Below are 6,313 nucleotides of genomic sequence, written 5' to 3' on the forward strand. Positions count from 1 at the left end.
AGCGTGTTTACCACAGTCAACCAGGGTTTAAGTCCCACAATCCCATATGATCCACTGAGCACTGCCAAGAGTAATTCCTGAATGTAGAGCCAGGAGTAAACCCTGAGCATCACCAGGTGTGGCCACCAAACAACAATAATAATATTTGGTAATATGGATATAATTCATTTTTTCATTCATTCTAAAGGTCATCTTCATTGCTTACACATTTGGCACTTACAAGTGAATCTGATAGAAATATCGCAGAGAAGTTTTATCTATGTACATAGGATTCCCACTCATTTATATAAGTATCAAGCCATATAGTGGTGAATTATAAGTTAAGTATGTTTTTATTTTGTACAAAGAAAAAGCCAAACTTTCTCTGAAAGTGACTTTCATATATCACTAAATGAGAGTTCATATTGCTTCATATTCTCACAAGTACTTAATTTTGCTGTTCCACTATAATTCTATATATGTAATTTTTTAATGATAAGTGATGATAAGAAAACCTACCATTTCACTTTGCTAATACAATTACTACTAGCAATTAGTTTGCATCTTATATACTTTTTCATGCACTTTTCATGCATTTTCTAATACAATGAGTCATATACCATAATTATTGCACATTTTGTAGAAAATAAACTGAAAGTTAGAGAAACTAAGTATGTAGCAGTGTCATCCCATTGTTCATTGATTTGCTCAAGCAGGTAGCAGTAACGTCTCCATTGTGAGATTTGTTGTTACTATTTTTGGCATACCAAATACACAACAGGTAGCTTGCCAGGCTCTGCCATGCAGGTAGGATACTCTTGGTAGCTTGCCGGGTTCTCTGAGAGGGACAGAGGAACTGAACCCAGGTTGGCCGGTGCAAGGCAAACTCCCTACTTGCTGTGCTAGCTAAGTACATTGCAAGTAAATGTTGAATCTATAACTCTCCAATCTTTGTTACTCTAGGGACTAAAGAGATAGTACAACGGGTTCAATCCCTGGCACATCATATGTTTCCTCAGCCTATCAGGAGTCATCAATGCTGCTGAGCCAGGTGTAAATCGTGAACAGAGGCAGGTGTGATGCAAACCTAAAAATCTGTTTTTCTGTCCTCAAATCTTCTCCTGAATCACTATAACTTCTTTTTACAAATACTATCACAAGAGGACCTCCACATTAAAAAATGTATTTTTTTGTATTTTATCTTGTTTTACACATTTATTTTTGAAACAGATACAAAAGTACAGTTATTTACATTAAATATTATATTGAGGCCCACAGAGATAGAACAGGGATTTGGTGCTTGCCTTCCCTGAATCTAATCAAGAGTAAACCTGAACATAGAACCAGAAAGCATCTCTGAGAACCACCATATGTAGACATATATAAATTCTGAAATACTAAGATAATATCTTAAATGTAGGCAGACAGATTACCAGTATCTCTGATTAAGAGTTCTATGATGTTACCAAGTACACAGTCCTTTATATTTATATCTGGAAATTTCTACCAAATATTCTCATAATAACTAATGTAAACACTTCGTTATCTATTTTAAAGTAAAAGTTACTTCACTAAAATACAAATGTTAGAATAATGCATCTAAATGAGAAGTACTTAATAAGTCTAGTAAGAAATAAAAAGCATAGAATTAATTTAGATAAGCTACTGAAATCCCATTGAATAACTTTTAGAATTTCCTTTTGGCTACATAAATTAGGAAAGTATTATAAAAATGCAAGTATAATTATTATGTATTTATCGCTGTATAGTAATATATATACCTACATAGTAGCACATATCTACACATATGTGTATATATAAATATATTTATTGCCATCGGGGAGTTGGGTACTCAGGATTGAACATAGACTTAGAAATCCAAGACTTTTACTTTTTCATTGCTGTAGCCTCTATCTGTTGCCTTTGATAACTTTCACATATGCACATATATTTATATGTACTTACAAATACATTTATCATATGCACACATATAAAGTTTATATTATATAAGTCAGCAAATTAGTTCAGGAAAAATCAAAACAGCAGGCATTTTGTGAAGCCTTTTAGATCACATTAAATTGTCACTTCTTAAATTTGTTTTGATCAGCAGAATACTTTATTAAGGACATTTACAACAGGATTACTTGTGTTTAAATTCTGTTAGGAATCTAAATATATAGGGATCTTGGATATCATCTTCTAAGCTTTGGTTTAAATGACTCTAAATGGAGGTAAAGATTACATCTTCCCTGTAAAGTTGTTGCATTAAAAGCATTAAACATTGCCTGATTTACATTAAACAGTCAATACATGTGAATTATGGAATTTTCACCCATTATTATTATTCACAGAAAAATTCAAAAATGGGAATGGACTCAATAGAGTGGTATATTGGAAAGAATGCTAGAATGCTTGTGCAACCATTAAAGGTACAAAGAAATAAATAGTATTTGACAAATGCATGGTGTAGAAATTAAGTACTTAAGAATGGAAAGCAGGAAATCACTTTCCTTGGGCTTGAACAGGATGAGAAGTCTAAATGAATTTGCAAATACATTTAGGTGAAAAGAATGTGCATTTGAAGGGAGTGTAGTTTTAGGTATGTATAAATTCAGAGATTTTAGCATTTCTTTGCAGATGCCAGAAAACAATTAAAACTTTCAGGCACTGGCAGATATGCCAAGATTTAGCAATATGAGCAGGTGTGGTACTGCATATAAGAGGTGCTTTGTTAAAGTAAGGAGAAACTACCTTCCTCAATAATATTACTTATAGCTGAGTATGAATAGCAACTGCAGACCCATTTTTAGATAGAAAAACGCAAACTGAGGTAGATATTCCTTTATATAAGACATTCACTGAGTTTGGGAAGGCAAGAGGCATAATCTCCTAAAGCCACAAATCCCACTAAGAAGAGCATTAATTGTTCTCTGCCTCATAGAGCCTATGTAGTGTTGCAATCACTAAGAAAGAGTGGGTTCGGAATGGGATTCATTGCTTTTTCCACATAAATTTAGAATTGAACAAATAGACTTCAATCTATAATTTTCTCCATGGTGCTGAATGCAGGCTAAGTTGATACAGTATTTAACGGAGTGCAAATGAGTTAATGCCTTTGCAATGAGGATCCCCTGTGAGACATAAAGCACCTTTCTTCTTATAACCTCTTTTGTGTCTTGGTGTTTGCTAATGCTGATGCTAAAAGCCTGAAAGTTTAGCATTCTGCTTTCAGTACCATAAACACATTTTGGAAAAGGAGATCTTTTTAATAACTCTACATATATTGGAGGAAGATCACAATGCCTGTGAGCTAAAAAAATTATAAACATTTCAAAAAACTTTTTTTGGAAGAAATTGGTTCTAAATATAGCTCCTTTCTTTTATATTATGACCTATAATAGCTACCATGTACTGGACATTTTCTAAGAGCCAATAACTCCATGAAGAACTTTTTTATTTTATTTTTAAAGTGAACATCACAAATACAAAACAACACACAAAACTTTATGACAGATACGACTCAAATTAACCCCATGTCCAAAAATTAAAGATTTCTGATAACCCAGAAGACTCTTCATATGCTTATGCTCTTCTCTTCCAAAAGTAAGCACTGCCTTGACTTTTCTAGTAATCATCTCCCTTAACGTTTGAATATTTTATCACATGCTTTTATCCTGAGGCTCTAGGGCTTAGTCATCAGGTTTCTAAATTGATGTGTTTATAAGTCCATTTTAATCATCAGGTCATTCCTTTCTCCATCTCCCACCAATGTTCTCCATTCTTTTATCTTTATTTTTTTTTCTATTAGGAAGCTGGACACTTTTCTTGGAGTTTATCCCAGGCTGGAATTGCTGATGCTATAGTCCTGGTGTGATTTCACATATCTTCACTTGTTTGTGATTCTTGCCAATGGGCAGGTAGACCTTTGATCACACTCAGCTTTGATGTCTTTGGCAAGACTGTAGGAAGCGTTATATTCCTAAATCAGGAAAGACCCAGATGGTATACTCACCAGTACATTGCCATTAGATTTCAAAATGGGAATGCTCTAATTCTGCCAATTATTGTTATATATGAGCTTAAATAATTTTATTTGTAAGGCAATACTTTCTTCCATTTATAATTTGCTTGTCGGTGACAAAGTTTCACGAAACTATTCCCATCCTCTGTTACCTTTTTGTTAGTACAGTTTTCCCAGGCCTGTTTGTGGTGCTCACACAAAGAGGTGGTGCTGCTTGTCAGGGTGATGTCTTGTTGTGATGCTTGCATGCTTGGGTATGGTGCCCAGTGCTGACACACATGTCATGCTTTCAGGATTTGCGCTTATTTAGTGATGGTTGTCAGACAATATTTGATGGTTTTTGATGGTGAGCATGGTGCTCATATATCTTTTAGAAATGGTGCTTTCCAGGGATTGTGCAATTCATTTCAATGCATGCACATATCTGTTGCCTATGGGTACAGGAAGTTGCCTAATCAGTGTGGCACTGTGTATCCCAGCCAGTAGACAGTAGAGCTACAGGCACTGAACTGGCACTCAGAATCCAACTCAAAAGCTCCATCCCTGGGTTCCCAGAATCACTGCCTAATTGTTTTTAACTTTATTCATGATTATCAATTTGCTTTCATTTTGAATGGGTTGAACTGTGATATAAATATAGCTGTTAGATTTTCAATAACTACATGGTTCATATTTTGCAAACCAGAATTTTCTATGACCAGGTAGCATTTTTCTAAGTTTGTTTATTTGATTTATTTTGACATTCGAATTGTTGTTTGTAACTTCTGTGCTAGTTTTTGTCAAAAATGCTCCATATATAGTTGATTTTTTAATCTCACATATAAATTAAACATTTATAAAAGCATCCCTGGTTGTCTTTTTAATATCCACATTTGGATTTATGCAATACTATGATTGCCAGATATAGCCAATAAAAATGAAGGCCTCAGTAAAATTTCTGTTTTAAACAAATGGCAAATAATTTTAGCATAACCCCCAGTCATCTACAGTTTCTACTAATATTCTTTTTGCTTTATGTGATAAAATTTATTTAATTAGCTATCTTTTGTTATTTTTCTAAAAAGTGATTATAGTGCATAGATTATTATTTCTAGATTGTGATAGTCTGGGTCCTCTTAGAATCATGTGTGATTAGATATGTGAGATGACTATTGGAGAAAAAGCTGCTTGTCAGGAAATAAAAGGAGGCACTGAGGTAGCAGAGAGATCTTCCACTTGTAATATGAAAAAAATATTTTGTGCTCTGCAAACCTTATATTCTCTGTTGCAGATTTTAATGTTGCCATTGTAGTCATGGTAAATATTCAAATTGATAAGCATGACTATTTCTAAAAAAAATCACTTTATAGATACCGGAAGTAGACTAAATTCGGTCTGTCCATTGAAGTTTTCCAATCCCTGATTTATTGAGATATCTTATCTTTTTTCCTTTCAATGACTTTTTTTTTCTATTACTAAGATTAAACTATGTAGGAGTTTTTATTGTGATTGTTTACTTTTTTGTGAATGTTACGGGGTAACCCATACCAGTGGTGCTTTACAGATACTCATGGCTCTTCACTCAGGGTTCCTCACATTGCTTAGGGGACCGTATGTGGTGCCAGGGATTGTACCCAGGTCAGCCACAGACAAGCTAGCATCCTGTCTTCTGTACCATTTCTGAGGCCCTATGTTTGATTATTTTATAGCAATTTGTTTAATTTTGAGAAAAATTTTCAAAAAATTGTAAACTTTCAGTCTCAAAAATCCTCTTCTTTTTTTAAATATAATTTAAAAATATATTTTAACTTGAGCTCTGGTTCTATTTTTCTTTTGTATGGAATTCCCTTTTCTTTACTTCTAACTTCTATATTCTGTATGATTTTAATTACACTTCTAGCAGTTTTTTCTTGTGCCTCGCCCTATGTTTGATGAGATCCCTGACGAATCAATGTTGAAAGGTTCACAGGGTCTAAACTTCTCCAGCCACCCTAAGCCTGGACAATAGTGTGTTGAAAATTATGAAGTAGTGACATTTTGTGACTTATAAGACAAGTTAACCATTAACTTTATTGACACAGAAAGAAATAAAACAAAATATGAGACTTTGGGTCGTACAGTGGATCTTATTACTTAAGGCTCAGCAAACTACATGAACATCATCATATTTGTGTGCTCTCCTGTCCCTATTCATTCAAAAGAATGAATGAGCTTTCTGCAATGTACAAGATTCAGGATGCAAATCTTGTTATAATGGGAAGTATGCTTGCCTTTGCCTTTGAGTGGGCACACTAACTTCCAAGATTGTAAACAAATCTATCATCTGTCCCAAAC

Source organism: Sorex araneus, chromosome X (genome assembly GCF_027595985.1).
Source record: "Sorex araneus isolate mSorAra2 chromosome X, mSorAra2.pri, whole genome shotgun sequence".
NCBI lineage: Eukaryota > Metazoa > Chordata > Mammalia > Eulipotyphla > Soricidae > Sorex > Sorex araneus.